The sequence below is a fragment of the Pleurodeles waltl genome, chromosome 3_1 (genome assembly GCF_031143425.1).
Source record: "Pleurodeles waltl isolate 20211129_DDA chromosome 3_1, aPleWal1.hap1.20221129, whole genome shotgun sequence".
NCBI classification, from domain to species: domain Eukaryota; kingdom Metazoa; phylum Chordata; class Amphibia; order Caudata; family Salamandridae; genus Pleurodeles; species Pleurodeles waltl.
In genome coordinates this window covers 1,856,580,754-1,856,597,411 of record NC_090440.1, presented here as the reverse complement: position 1 = coordinate 1,856,597,411, position 16,658 = coordinate 1,856,580,754, and positions in this window count along the sequence as shown.

Sequence of the window (16,658 nt, the reverse complement as noted above, 5' to 3'; positions counted from 1 at the left end):
TAAATGCTGCAGCCCATAGGGATCTCCTGGAAACCCAATGCCCTGGGTACCTAGGTACCATATACTAGGGAATTATAAGGGTGTTCCAGTGTTCCAATTAGAATTGGTGAAAATGGTCACTTAGGGGGTCATTCTGACCCTGGCGGGAGGCGATCGCTGCCGCTGCAGCCATTCCAACCTTCCCGCTGGGCCGGCGGGCGCTAACAATGTTAGCGCCCACCAGCCCAGCGGGAAGGGGGCCTGCAACACTGAAGCCGGTTCCGAATGGAGCCGGCGGTGTTGCAGGTGTGCGACGGGTGCAGTTGCACCCATCGCGCTTTTCACTGTCTGCTAGGCAGACAGTGAAAAGCAGGCTGGGGCCCTGTTAGGGGACCCCTGCACTGCCCATGCCAGTGGCATGGGCAGTGCAGGGGCCCCTAGACACCTGTTACCGCCAGCCTCTTCCTGGCGGTGACAACCGCCAGAAACAGGCTGGCGGTAAGGGGGTCAGAATCCCCAGGAGCGCCGCCATGGCGGATTCGCCCAGCCGGGGGAAAACTGGCGGGAAACCGCCGGCCCCGGTTTTCTGACCGCGGCTTTACCGCTGCAGTCAGAATGGGCAGGGAAGCACCGCCAGCCTGTTGGCAGTGCTTCCGTCATTCGTGGCCCTGGCAGTCTTTGACCGCCAGGGTCGGAATGACCCCCTTAGTCTTTAGAGACAATTTTAAAGGCAGAGAGAGCATAAACACTGAGGTTCTGGTTAGCAGAGCCTCAGTGACACAGTTAGTCCCCACACAGGTACACACATTCAGGCCACAAACTATGAGCACCTACACCTGCCTTCACTTCGGAGAAGTTGGAGAGACTGGGGATGGGGTCCTACCCCAGTACACCTTACTCTATTGTCCTCCAGACAAACAGGTGAGTACACTGTGAGCATGATGCGTGGGTCATGAATGTATGGAGTGCTGAGTGTGTCAGCTTCATGTGGGGGGGCTGGGGGGTCCTGGGCAGAGTGCTGCATGTATGGTGGTCAATGTATGTGCGTAAGGAGATGGGAGGGATATGGTGGGCCATGAGTATGACAGTCCGGACGGTATGACTAATACTTTTTCTGCTGTCTTTCCTGCAGGTCAGCGCCCATCAGAAAAAGGACATTTGGCATGACATCACCAAGGAGGTGCGGACCCTGGGGGCCTCTGACAGACGGAGCACCCATTACTGCAAACAATGGGAGGACCTGCGCCGTTGGGCATTGAAGACGGCAGAGGCCCAACTGGGGCTGGCCTCCCAACAAGGAAGGGGTGCCTGTTATACCCTGACCACCCTGATGTTCCGCATCCTGGTGCTGGCCCACCCGGAGTTAGATGGGCACACAAAGGCATCACAGCAGCCACAAGGGGGTGAGTACAGGTTCAGAATCATGAGTTTGCATGTGTGAAGGTTTTTCCTGGGTGGGGGATGTGGGCTGTGGTTGCCCCTAGGCCAGGATGAACATGGCAGGGTAGGTCCCTTGTTGGGCAGGCTCTGAAGTACTCCAACCCCATAGTGTTAGTAGGTATCTTCTACTAGGCAGGGTCCTGTTTGTTTCAGGCGTGCAGCTGATGGCGTTATGCTATGTACCCCATGGGCTGGTGACTAGCTTTGCAACTGGTAGTGCATGACCTAGAGCATGGGGCTGCTCCCTGTGTGTTCTATACACCAACTGTAGTGTTCTTGCTGGCATTGACCAAGTGCATCCTCTGTATCTCCCCACCCCTTTTTGTTTTGTCACCCTGCCCTTGTGTGCATTAGCATCATCTGGCGGAGGAGCAGAGGCACCAGCTACGGAGGGAGCTGCATCCCACATGGGCCTGGAGGCCGAATCCACCGATGGTGAGGGCACCAGTAGGCCAAAGGGCGAGGGGAGCACCACGACGGAGACAGGAGGGAACACTACAGACAGCGACTCCTCCTCCGATGGAAGCTCCCTGATGGTGGCAGACACCTCTGTGCCCACCCCAACAACAGGTACAGCCGCCACCCTTGCTCCAGCACCGCCCTCCCAGCAGCCCCTCAGCGTGTTTCCCGTGCCCTCTTTTCCCCGCAAATAGGCAGCCACTTTGTTTGTTGTTTACTGTTTTCTGACGATATAATTTTTGACTTCATCCCTTGAAGGCTTACAGAACCGTTTTAAAGGTTAATGCCTCGAAAAAAAAGGTCCTATGTTTCCATGGAAATAAAAAATGAAGTTCCCTAATTTCCATTAGTCATTAGGTAATCAAAAGTTGGAAATCGTGAACTCGTACACCTTCCTAGGGAAAATAGTCTGAGGGAATCTAAGTGACACAGCTCACATAACAGCCAATAAATCTAAAGCAGGCTGTCAAGCAAAAGGCCTCGGGCCTTGTATGTGGCCAAGGGAAGAAGGAATTTTGCACACTTGTTAGCAGTTTACTGAGCTAAAATTCCTGCATCCCTTCTCTATGGTTTGGAATTTATTGATTCCTCTAAATGGGGGTTTCTTCATCGGTTGGAAGGTAAAATCGTTAGAAAGCTTCTGTCGGTTAACACCGCTATTTCTGTGGTGGCCCTGAGGCTGGAATTGGGTCTGAGAAGTGTGTTTGTGCAGGGACTAACTTGGGTTATACGTTGGGCCACTTTCCTCATAAAGAGTGAGGATAACACTCTAAGGTCCTAGCTAAGGAAAGAAATCCTAGCGAACAATAATAACATCAGGTACTCCTTCTATAAGAACTTTTCTTATACTATAGAAAGGCAGGAATTGGACTGCAATCATGTCCTGGCTATTTCCCCCTCACAATTGAAGATTGGCCTGAAACAGATCAAACAGGCACAAAAAAGATCCTTTCCAAACATATCAAATTCCTTAATAGTAAAAAAAGCACAAATTGGAATATACCACACAGGTTAGGTGATTTTGGATGCTGCTTCAACAGAGATTGTTACAGTTGAATGCGCTTTTGGCAAAATTGCATGGTTCAGCCAAAGAGTGTAACATCTGCCTTGCTGAAACCGAAGATTTCAATCATGTTTTCTTTGCTTGTCCATCCCTTGTTCCACTTCAGCGTAAATGGCTAAAACTCATTTGTCTCCAGATTTCTTTGCTGTCTGCACCCGAGTTTCTTCGAGCCTTGTATGATCCTCTCAATGAATTGTTTTGTTTTAGAATTTAACATTTTAAAAAATGTTTTTTATATTTATTCTAAGCATATATATTGTATAGATGGTGCTTATCTGGTGTGCTGTTTTTTTTAAAGGTAGTTGGCTAAAGGATGTTGTAAGAACTCTTTCAATATAAGTGGGTGGGACTCTTCTTTTTATGATGCACTTTTATTATAATGTACTTTATGGGTGGACAGATAAAGTATGTGACTGTTTTGTATAGATACTTAATTCAATATTTTCACAGGCAGATGGGTAAAGTATTTGATTGCTTACATATATATATATTTTTTTGGATGTCTTTTATATGTGGACCTCATTGTGAGTTCCTAATCATACATAAAATTAATTTGAAACTTGAACTTGTGCATTCCCTTCAGATGCCCACAACACAAGATACTCCACTGCATCTGCTTTCATCTGCATACTGATGGGTCTTCCCGGAAAGAAGATGGGAACGACTTATACTTACACTTCAAAAGGTAGTGGTCAGAAACAAAACAAAGGAGCTGATTACCTTCCACTGATAGTCTGGAGCTGGGGCTGGGCTAAAAGGGGGGCCTGTGCATTTCAGAGAAACCTTTTCAGGTAACCCCCACACCAAAAGTACATTTTGGTATAAGTACTGGGTCTATGACCCCCTAAAATAAGATCTTCTGGACCAAGAATAACCTCTGCTGGAGTAAAGGCTGCTGTGTTGAAAGGATAGACCCATTGCTATGACTGACTGCTCCTAGGAACTGCTACCCTGTATTGTTGTGCTGCCCTGATGCCTGCTGCCCTCTGCCCTGTCAAGGGGTATCACAGATTGCAGCCAGAGTGACCTCAAGGGCATGCTGACTTGCCCCCAGTTCTTCATGAGGTCACAGGGATAATAAAGACCTCGCCCCCTAGACTTCAGCAACCAGGATCTGAATTTCTTTCTGCAATTCACCATGCCAGCCCAGCAACAATCGGACTAACCACTTTTCCCTGTCAGTCTCTGGAGACACCCTGCTCTGAGTTAAGAGGTGGCCTGCATCCCAGCCAAAGTGCCAGCAGTTTGATACAGAGTGTGCTCTAGGGACTTGCACTTTAAACTCCTACAGCGTGGTGCGCCTTAGTCTGCCGTTCCCTGTTCTGGGATCCCAAGCATGGATACATGGGTCCTCAGTTCTACTTCAGCCCATGGGGATTTCTCCAGGTCATTACCAAGCAGATAATCTACAGGTATGGGTGGGTACACAGCCACGTCTTTCTGTCCAACTACTACCGCCAGTCATACCATAGCCCTGGGATGGGTCTGTGTGCCAAAGTCAGCAATGGTGACAGGATACGATTTATCAGGTACTGATCTGAGAAGACCAGGTACTGGGTCACCATGGTGACCCTAGCCCTAGTATCCCCAAGGCTTCTACCTCAGTCCCATTATTCAAAGGGTACTGCCTGTATTGTTGCATGTTAGCAGGCCAGGCAGCACAGTATTAGTCTACTTCTTCATTTGTAACTATTGTTGCCTCTGTGGGTTCCCCAACATGGTCAGGCCACAACTGTGATCTCACCTGGAGATTTGCAACTGCATTTACTGTAGGTAGACTAGAGGCATTTTTTTTGTTTTTACAGCTAATATCTCCAGTTTGATGTCCTTTGTTTATGCAATAATGACATTAAGCCTTGTTGGGATCAAAGTCTTTTCCTTTGTACCGAGCCTTAGACTATGAGAAGACTTGGGGCACACACTCCTGAACAGGCTTTTGGGGGTCTGATGAAGACTCGCTGTTTTAGTTTTGGTTCCTATCTTTCCCTTGTGGGGGATTTTTTGCCTTTCTTTTGGTTGCCCCCCCACCAGTAGTAGTCTTGGTTACCCTTGTTTTGACACACTGGTCTGCCTGCTTCCTCAACTCTGAAGAAGAAAGTGGACCTAGGTCTACCAGGAACTGATGTAGTTTCTCATTGTAACAATTACTCTAAAGATGCTCTTTCACAATCAAAGTGTAAAGCCATCACATCTTATACCTTGTTACCTTCTAACCAGCCACCCAGCATTTTTACTGAAAAATACACAAATTCTCCCCAGGACTGACTCTGGGTTTTTGAAATCTACTTGAATTTTATTCTGTATCATTCAGTGGTATGTCCAAAGCCCTCAATTAGGGTAGCATTCAGAAGGTCATAGGAGTTAGCTTCTGTTTCATTCAATGTCAAGATTCTATCACTGCATTTGCCTAAGAACAGTTCCCACAATAGAGAGTCCCAATGTTTTCTATCTACTTCCCTGGCTATGCAGTCTCTCTAATAGGTAGAAAAGCATCTGATGATATCATCACCTTCTGTGGAAGGGGAGGCAACTCTTTTGGGGGGGTTTAGGTTAAAATAATAACTTGAGATTAATTTATAAAAATACATCAGATTTTTATTACATTTTTAAGACCAAGATCATCAATATATGGTAAGTACTTCTTGTCTTATGATTTTTCAAAGTTCTGTCTTTGTGTATAATTACAAACACCTTTAATTTTTACGAAGACACAACTCTCTCTTTAACACCTTTCCCCCAATACACTCCTACCACAGTCTCCAAAGCAATGCTCTTCAAGCAATAGGTCACAAGTTCACAGAACATTCTAGAAGGATCATACTAGTTACAAAAGGAGCTGCCGCAAGCCTGGTTTACCGTAAACATTGAAAAGCATATCCAAGACAGTATTACAATGATATATGTTTACCAGACCTAATCATATACCAACTTTATAATCCTTTCAAGTCACGACCTAATTTTATTCACTAGAACATTCAAAGCATCCAATCATTTTTTAAAAACCTGAAGCAGGCCTCCATTTTAACTGCCTTCCATTTTAAATACAACATTGTTCACACCATCCATTTCCTCTCTCCTACTGCTCCTTCACTTCACAATGGGGATAGTTGGACACAGCTATGTTTTTGGGATAGGGAGGCTGCTAGAAAGAGTGGTATTGATAGGGACCTGGGTTTGGCTAATGTATATATTCATTGGGTTGGCTAGAGAGTGTTAAAGTGACATCAATTGCGCCTTTGGTTAAAAGCATTAAAGATTGCCAACCACCTGACCTCACGACAATATACTGTGGTTATGAACTGGGCACACTGACTGTGGTAGGGCTAGAAATCCTAATGAAGGATACCTTTGCACATTTGATGACACTTTCCTCCTCACACTGTCTTAATGTAATTCAAATAAAACAGAAATGGAAGGGGTCAAATCAGTTCTGTCTGCAGACTGACAAAGCCAGGACATTTTTCAAATAAAACTGTTTCTGCATTCCTCAGAGGCTATAACATGGGCCGTATCTACCACAACAACCTGTGCTTTGACATGAATTGTATCTATAGAAGTGGTGGTGTGTACTTCACAGATGAAGACAACAGGGTGTTTCTTAGCAACCTGAAACTCTACATCGGTCCTATAAGTAGTTGTCACATATGCACAATGAACACAAAGGCTCTTCTGAGGGCCAACCCACTATCAAAATAGTTTTTTGTTTCTTCAGTACAATTTGTTTTCAATTTTTCAAATATTTGCGGGAACATTGTAATTGTCGCGACTACGCAAAAAAGCAGACTTTCAAAAAACACTATCCAATTCAAAATGTAGAACTCTCTCTTTCCTCTCTCTTTCCTCTCTCTCTCTCTCTCTCTCTCTCTCTCTCTCTCTATACATATATATATATATATATGTATATATATATATATAATGAAGATCAAATGGGGGTGTAAGTTTCTGTGAGTGGGTACATGATTGAGTGGGTCTGTGAGTGGGTCTGTGAGTGTCTGAGTGGGTCTGTGAGTATGTGTCTGAGTGTCTAAGTGGGTCAGTGAGTGGGTGCACAAGTTTTTTATTCGGTCTGTGAGTGCATGTGTGATTGTCTGAGTGGGTGCGTGAGTGTCTGAGTGTAACAGTGAGTTGGTGCATAAGCGCCTGAGTGGATCTGTAAGTGATTGCATGAGGGTCTCAGTGGGCGTATGAATTGGTATATAAGTGTCAGTTGGTCTGTGACTGGGGGCATGAGTGTTTGACTGGGTCTGTGAGTAGGTATCTGAGTGTCTGAGTGGGTCACTGATTGGGTGTGTGTGTCTGAATGCATCAGTAAGTGGGTGCATGAGTGTCACTGGGTATATGAGTGGGTATGAGTGACTGAGTAGGTGCTTGAAGGTCTGAGTGGGTACATAATGATGTGGGAGGGCCTGTGAGTGGGTGTATGAGTGTTAGTGGGTCTGTGAGGAGGTGCATGAGTGTGTGACTGGGTCTGTGAGTGGTTGAGTGAGTGTCTGAATGGGTTTGTGAGTGCGTATGTAGTGTCTGAGTGGGACTGTGAGTGAGTGCATAAGTGTCAGTGCCCTAAAGTAATTATACCTTGTGCCATCACCATGCACTGCTAATGCCCCGCAAATTACGGCTCTCATGACATCTTTGATAACATAATTGATTATATCAATGTAATATTTGCAAAATAAAATGTTGATAAAAAAACTGCTTCGTGGGGGACTGAGTTATAGTACCTTAGGGCACGAGTGATAGTTACTTGAGGTAACTATAACTAGTGCATTTGTATTATTTTGTATGTTTAAAATGTGAGCCTAACTCTAAAGTCCTTGTAACCTTTGTGTTATGTAACTATTAATAAAATTGTTTCTGCATTCCTCAGAGACCATAACTTGGGCTGTATCTACCACAAAAATCTCTGCTTTGACATGGATGGCATCCATAGAAATAGTGGTGTGTACTTCACAGTTGAAGGCAACAGGGTGTTTTTTAGCAACCTGAAACTCTGTATCCAGTCCAGTCCAATCCAATTTCTTTCTATTTTTTTAAATATGTGCTTTAAGATTGCGATTGTTGCGACTGCGCAAAAAAAGCAGGCTTTAAATACACCCCAGGCCATTTGGAATTTATGACTCTCGCTCCCTCACTCACTCACTCTCTCTCTCTCTCTATATATATATATATATACATCTATATCTCAAGCACAGTTCTGGTAAATGCAGAGGCATTTCGTAAGCAGTCCGGTCCAGGATTGTATACATATGTATCCGAAACAAACATTTGCAAAGCAAGGTAATTGACTCGTTGCACTCCAGGAGAGTTTATTACTTTATCCAAATGTGTACTACAAATGACACCACCTACGCGTTTCTACCTCTCGGTCTTGCTAACAGTTTATGTGTTACCTTCCTAAAAGTCTCTTCTATAGTCTTTTTACCCTCTGAGCTACAAGCTCAGACAACCGGCTTTATGTGTTGCGGGAAATACAAAGAGTGCCGCATAGGGGTATATATATATAAAACGTCTTGCCACTTACCATCTCTCCTAAATTACCACACCCACACCTGCAGAGTCCTTGGCCTCTACCAAATACATTTAGCAACCCCACCTTCTTCTTCTTGATCTATGTGAAGTAAGTGCCTGAGACTCATTGGAGGATGAACTATTGGCAAAGCTCATTAGTAAAAAGGACTACCATGTGCTTCTAGCCCATTTGGCACATTTTTTTAGTTTAAGAAGTAAACCTTGAAAGAAGGGTTTTTCTCTGAAAGTCAAAATATTAGTTTCCCTTAGGTGCAGAGAAATATCTTTCTACGTGTCAGGCCTATTGTTTGTTTTACATTCCTCAGACCTTCCAGTGCAGGGGAAATCAGTGATGGTTGTCCATCCTAAGCAGTACAGAAAATCCACAGTCTTCTGAACAACTTGGTCAAGAGCTCGAATTTCAATGCCATTGGAAAAACTCACCTTTAAATGAGGCAGTGCATCAGCAAGTTCTATAGGATCGACAATACAATATTCCATAGGAAAATCTATTTTTTTGTTTTGCTAAAAACTTTAGCACCATTTGATGAACTGCCACAAAAAGTTTTTTAAAAAGGTGCTATTGTTTGACTACTTTACACATAGATGGTTTCAGGATAATTTGTCGAGCAAGAGCTGAGAAAAAAAAAGGCGTCCCAAAATGCATGATCCCTATGGATTTTTCCATACACTCATTCAAGACGGGCTACAACAAAAACTGCTGAATGGAATTACACAAAATTTGGCAGGAAGCTAGATCTTGGTCCACAGATTGGGATTTTTTTATTTGGTATAAATCCTTTAAGTAGTCTTTGAGAAATTAAGATTGAATAAGAATTGTATATCTGGACTACTTGGGTCCACAAGAGTGTGAGAAACTCATGCGGGAGTGTCAATTTAAAAGTAGACCATTCCAATTGGGAGTTTTATTTCCCTTGAGTCATCTTGCTTATGTGGAGTCAGATTGCACCGCCAGTGAGCGCTCGGATTGCCTGCCAGAAACATGAGAAACATTTTGCTGCCAGCCATTATTGGACTTGAGGACTTAGTTCCCTGTCATGAACATTTTTAGAAAAAATATGAATAAGGGGGCATGGTAGGGGTACCCTAACTCTAGGTCACATAGGGAAGGAAAAAAATTGACAACAAATGCTATGATCCAACAGGACTCCTGTGGAGTGAGGGAAAAACTACAATGGTGGCCGAGACACATCCACTGTGTTTTTCCCACGTGGAGACTACCCTCAGAGCTGTGTTCATGAAAGCGATGGTGGCTGTATAGCCCCCCCTTGCCAAGCCTGCAGGGGCTCTGGCGCGCCCACCCCCAGGTCTGTAATATGAGGGGACACAGAGCAGCCATCCCCTTTATTGACACAGTCCAGCGGGTGGTTTTCTGTATAGTCATGTCAAGTAACTTTAACTTGTGCCCTAAGGTAACTATGAATCATGCCCTTACCATGGAGTGCTGGGTTTCCCAAATATCTCATCACTCATGACATGTTCTAAGACATCATTGATAACTTCACTGCAAGATTTAAAATAACATCATTTTGCATTTTTTTCAGTGAAAAAATATTATGTATTATAAAATACTACAATAAAACACAATGTAATATAATATAAAATAGTTCAATATAATATAATATAATATAATATAACACAATATAATATCATACAATATTACGTAATATTGTTTTTCTGTAGGAAAGGCCTCTTTTTGTGTTGCTAAAAACTTTGGTGTTTGCTGAACCTTAATGAAACTTACAAAAAAAAGTGCTACTTGTTTGCACATGAAACGTTTCAGGGTGATACATTGAGTAGGGACCAAGGAAAAAGGATGTCCCAAGATGCATGTTTCCCTATTGTTTTGGCATAGGAACTTTAAATAAAGCTACAGCCCAAAACGCTGAACAGTTTTATACCAAATTTGGCAGAAAGGTAGATCTTGGTCCAGAAAGAGTGCTTTTTGTCATTTGGTGTAAATCTGTTCAGAGTGTTTGAACAATTAAGTAATCAATTAATGCTCAAAAACAATTTATATGTTACACCGGAGAGGATCTATGGAGCTGACAGCTCTCTGGCTCAACAAGGATGTAAAGCAGAAAACAAACTAATACAGTCATTGAATGATCATCAGTGATGTCATCAATGTTATATAACTAATTATACTAAACTAAATATAAATAATAAAGGAATGTTAAAGTCAAAGAAGAACAAAAATTCTAAAGTAAACATAAAACAATATGCTATACATGATCATTATGAAAACATAAATGTACTTTTAAGGCTCGTGGGAATTATATGGACTATTCAAACTCCCTGTCCATATAACAATGAAGTCAATGCACATAATCTTGGGTTGGGGAGAACAGATGTATTATTCTAAATCCAGTTCAAGAAACATGTGCTATATATGTTAAACCTATAATTGACGCAGGGGATAGACAATAACTCTAGTAAGAGTACATCTATATAATAAAAGAAAGCATTGCGTCCTGCACAAGACCCCATCCCTCAGCTACCCACCCACAGTTTCAGCAAAGTACATAGGAACCACAGCATCCCCAGGATCAGTCTTCAACACAAACGACAGGCCATGGTACCCCCATGGTCTGCCCCAAATTTTATTGAATATCCAAAGACAACTGTTAGCAGTATTTATCAGTTTTTCTTGTTTGGTACACAGTCCATACCAGATATCCACAATGTCAAGCTTGGAGACTATGGTGATTCTGAGGTACTTTCGATGTCTCTCTTGGCCACCAGTGCCACCAGACCAACCAGTGTCCTATCTCACCTAGCAGCCCAGACACTGCAGGATCAGCATGTAACAGAAGGACATCATCATCTGCTTAGTAGGATCCCAGGGAACACAGTCAAACACACTGATATCAGGCAGAAAAAGGGGGTAACAATACCAGGAAAGAAGGTACTTTCCTACAGTGGGCATTCAGCATTTTGTAATAATCTGCAAATACATTTGAAATTTCATTCACAGTCATAACCGAGTATCTTGATGTGACGTCAATACAAGAAATTAATGGAAGCTGACACTCCTAGTGGCTAATCCCTAGAGAAGTGTTCTATTTGTATCATCATATTCCTATATTCATTGTGTTGAGGCACATTGATGGGCTTCATGGAAGGCCAGATGGTACAGAGAGGACCTATGGATCTCTAATTGTTGGATCAGTGGTTCATTCATGGTTGTCCCTGCTGCAGTCTCCATCCTGAGTATGTAGGCCTCAAGCTCCATAATGTACTGTGCACTATATTGTGGGTTTACTTGCCACTCATATTGTGCCAGCATTCTGGATGGTTCCACTGTTGGCCTCAAAATAGAACTGCAGTTCCTCAGACACGTAGTCCAGGAGACTGTAGTCCATGAGGAATCAGACCTTTCAGATGCCACAAAGGCGACCTATGAACCACCTGGATCCTGAGGTGAAGCAACAGAGGGGAGTGATCTGAGATACCATGAAGAAGCATATTGACAGGTGAAATCTGATGTGGAGATCACCTCTGCAGCTGGGAGAAATATATGGACAATTTGAGGAATATTTTTCATGGATGCAGAAGTAGTAGATCGTTCTCACAGGTGCCACACCCGCCAAATGTTGCAGAGTCCAAAAAAGTCGGTGAAGTGAAGGGGGGCCAGGTATATCCATTTTGAGATTTGAGAATGCCTTAAAGTGCCCCCCAAGGAGTAACAGTCTGTATGATAACACAGAAGCTACTCCGTTGAGGTCTTTGAAAGTTTGCCAATGCAAATGGAGAGGTGTATAAACACTCAAAAGATTGAAGGGTTTTCCTTCTAATGTCCTGACCCCTCCCACATAGTGGCCCTGGGAGTAACGATTGATCTGTTGACTGCTAAGGGGAGGTTTTTGTAAAGAAGGATCACCACTCCTCTAGAGTGCCTATTAAAGCCTGAATGATAGATACAGACACACCTAAAACTGCGTAGGAGGGGGCAGAGAGTACCTAGGAGATGCGTCACTTGCAGTAATGCAACACCGGCCCAGTGACGCCAGAAAAGCTTGAGGACTGCAATGGATTTCATACAGTCCAGTAGATTGTTGATGCTTCATGAGATAAGAATAAACCCCACCATGGGGATAGTATATGGGATCAAAGGGTGGAGGATGGGTCCACCAAAATGGCACAGTGAATGGTATAAGGCATACACAGGAGCAATCATATCAAAAGAAAATAAAACATAGAAAACATAAACCTCTCCAACATCCCACAACAACAACCTCCACCCCACACTTCTACCCATGAGCATCTGTCCCCCAACATCACTTAAAATAATAGGTAATATACATATATGGGTACTCAAGGTGGCCCTCCTCCTGTATAGGAACTCTTAGCAAGAAGTCAGAACATGCCTTGGGCCCGATGCCTATACATAACAACAAAAGATATTAGAGAGTTACAATGGGCTGCTATGGTAATCTCCCTCAATAGAGGTATCTGCCCCATTAGGCTCTGGGGCCTCATTAGGCATCAGGGAAACAAGCAGCATCCCATTCACCACTGGGATTCACTAGGATCAGTCTCTGAGGATTCAGGAGAGTGTCTGTGTCATCCCCACCTTTCTTTAGATTTAGAACGGCGTTGGGTCTGGGAGTGTGTGAAAGCCGAGCGTAGCGAGTGATGACCCATCTGGGCAGCGCAGTGTGGAGGCTTATAGCTTTGAAGGGTCTATTGTTCAGTTGCCCATTCCCAGGCTGCTTCTAGACTATCAAAGAAGTGGGAGAGGAACACGTCAATGATCTGCAGACGAGTAAGGAAGAGCAGAATATAGTGAAGAGACATCATCCTGATCTTCTGCTTAATCACATCAAAGGACTTGCACTGATGTTGCTTTGATTTGGTATAGTCTGGGAAGACCATAATGTGTGGCAATTGAAAACGAAGCTTTCCATGGATACATGTTTCCTGAAGGATGGTGTCATGGTCACAAGACTTCAATATCTTGATTTTGATGGGGTGTATTGGTGATCCTGGAGAAGGACACTGGGTCAGTGCCCGGTGGGCCTACTCAATCATGAATCAGGGCCTAAGAACACCTTCAAGAATGTATGATTTTAGCCATTTTTCAAAAAAAGACTCTAGCTGGTGGGTCTTGACTGCCTCAGGGATGCTCACAAATCACAATTTGCTCTGATGAGAGCAATTTTCCTCATTTTCAGCTCTAGCTTTGAGAGTGCGTACAGTTGAAAGCTGCATATCCATCCAGAGTAATTAGGAATGAGAGATCCACTGTCAACAATCCCCACAGACATTTCTCATCTGCATGACTTCTCCTCAAAATGATTTTTCATCCAGTCGGTAATCACACAGAGGCTAGCTGGGTACCCTCTGTCAGGAAACAGGTTCTCCACATCATGATACTTGGAATGGAAGTTTCACGCAAAGCTCTCTGGCTCCCTCTTGTCCATAATCAAAGGGTATGTGGCTAACCCACTGATCTGGCATCACAGTTTACACCCTTGAGTATCTCCTTGTGACGTTGGGAGGTAGGGGAAATTAGCAAATCCTGCTAGGCACATCACATGATCAGAAATCACAAAACACAGCGGATATACTTATTTAAAGATATCCTTCTACCCTTGATAGAGGACCAGTTGAATTCTATCCTGATGCATAAATGATGTGCACATTTCCAAACCACTGAGTCCTATCACAGCAACACTTAACTTAACAGTCTGATATTAGACGTAAGGGTCTCAACAACCCTTGTAAAGCTTGTCAGGTAGTTGCATTTTTAGACAGGCAACATATTCAAGTAGCAGTCCTGCAAGAGATGCACCTAGCTCTTAGAAACCTTATCCTCTTTGCTGAACTGAATATCATGTTCTTGCACCATATTCCTTGTATGCCAAAGGTGTCATCATATTGATTATAAAAGGCACCAGATTATACCTGCAATGCTCTATGATGGAAGAGCATGGTAGATATGCGTTCTTCTGGGTTCATCTGTGATCAGTGTTACTGTAGTGAACTGTTATGGCACAAACAAAGATGATACCAATTTTTACACCATACCACGGCGGGCAATAGTCACCACCAACCCACAGACACAGTATAGCAAATATTGTAGAGCTCCCTCTTACAGGAAGTATAACCACCCTGGGACTTCCTTGGTTACAATGCTAAAGCATCATTTTTTTGCCAATGACATAATGGAAATTGAGGGAGCAGCTGGCCACCACTTCCAAAGTAACAACCAGGTGCTATACATGTTCAACAATCAGTCCACTGATCTTTACACTTCACATTCCACCTGCTCCTCCACTCAAAAAGACAATTAGCTTAAAGGCACTGCCATAGCATGGCTGGGGAAGAAAGGTAGACCATTCTTAATGCAAACATTTTACCTTGATGGAATATGGGCTTCAATATTGGGACTGCATGCAGGCAAGGAGTCAAGGCCTGGTGATGTCCCAGCTGAATTCTATAAGTGATACATGGATGTCCTGGCTCCACATTTACAGCACACATAATTGAAAATTACCTCACCCTGTTATTTCCACCCTAGCTCAGGCCAGATCAATCTGGTTTTATCCCGGGTCATTGCACATCACACATTCTTTATCATTCTGTTGCATTGCTCAATGCTCCGGATTCTGACACAGATGCAGTTGTCATTTTCCTAGACATTACCAAAGTGTTTGACTTGCTAGAGTGGCATTATCTTTTTGCCATCCTCAAATGTGTAGGTGTAGAAATGCCCAGCTTTTTTGTCGTTTTGCTCAAATTTCTCTACACCAGTTAAGATATGTATCAAACGGAATCCCCAGATAAGTAAAATGGCAAGACTTCAGGATTTCCTCATCATTTAGCAAGAACTTGTTAGTCTTCCCCAATTTTGGGCCACATTTCATCACAAAGGATTAAGAGCAGTTCATCTTGAGACCCAAATAATCCATAAAGGTTCTAAAAGAATCTGGGTAAAACAGAAGAAGAATTTTTCATGCCCATTTTAGGAAAGTCTTTCACTTCCTTAGGCAAGAGGTCCCCCAAGGAATTGATATAAATTAAAAATAAAAAGGGAGCCAAGACAAAACCCTGTCAAACCACCATAATCAATGAAAATTAATCTGTAAAATCCTCATCCTTGCTATAAAGGACTCTGGCTGTTGTTAGTTCATGGAGCCTATTAAGAAGAGAGACATTAGGTCTATCGATCCCAGAATTCAACATATTAGTTCAGAACTTTAAACTGTCAATCATGTCAAAAGCACAATTGAGGTCCATAAATGCCAGATGGACAGCACTTTTCTTAGCCTTGGTGTACTTTTGGATAATGAGGGAGAGATTTCATGACTGTTCCACAGTCTCCAAACCAGACCAAAAGCCAAACTGTAATTCAGAGAGCCCTTGCAACTCTATTGCCCAAGTTTCTCGATTCATGAAATATGTAGAAAACTAAAGTGTTTCCTACCGCTTCTTCATGCTCATAAATATCTAGCAGTTTGGATAGTATAACTCTACACAACATCTTGACTGTGCTGTCCAAAAGAGAAATGGGGCTCTAGCAAGGGGGAGAACGCTTATCTCCTTTTTTAAATATAGGAACAATAAAGGCCTCCTTCCAGGATTTGACTAGGGGACCTACTATTGTACTTCTTGGCACATTGAATAATAAGGAAGCCCATCATATCTCATACATATCTATATCCAGGGTTTGCCGTCTTCCTTTATAAGTATTCCTTCATTAAAGTCAAAACTCATGATTGTAAGTAATTATATTTTTTGCATCATAGTTATTTTAACCACTTTGCCCTTGTGTTCATTGAATTTAAAATATTCCAATAATTTAATTGTTCTTCTGTGCTTAAATATATGTACCCTTGTCTGGGCAAAGACAATCATGGTCTCTGGACAGTAAGAGAGGCCTACGGATAGAATTTGTTTTTCAGCTTTGGTTAAGGTTCCATTCGTTAAATGAATTAACTTTCAGTCTTACATGATAAGTTGTTTACATTTTTATTCTATTTCCCATTATTGTCATCTTTGCCCACTCGTCTCATGTTCACCTCTTCTTTTCTTCCTTTGCCTCCACTTTTTCTTGTGCTCAACGAGCACCTCAGTAGTCCTGTGTATCATTTCTTGAACAAATTCAGATTGAATTAAAAGTAATTTGTCTAGCAAAGTGCTTGCTCCACTCTCCTTTTGTATTAATGTGCTCTCATCAGTG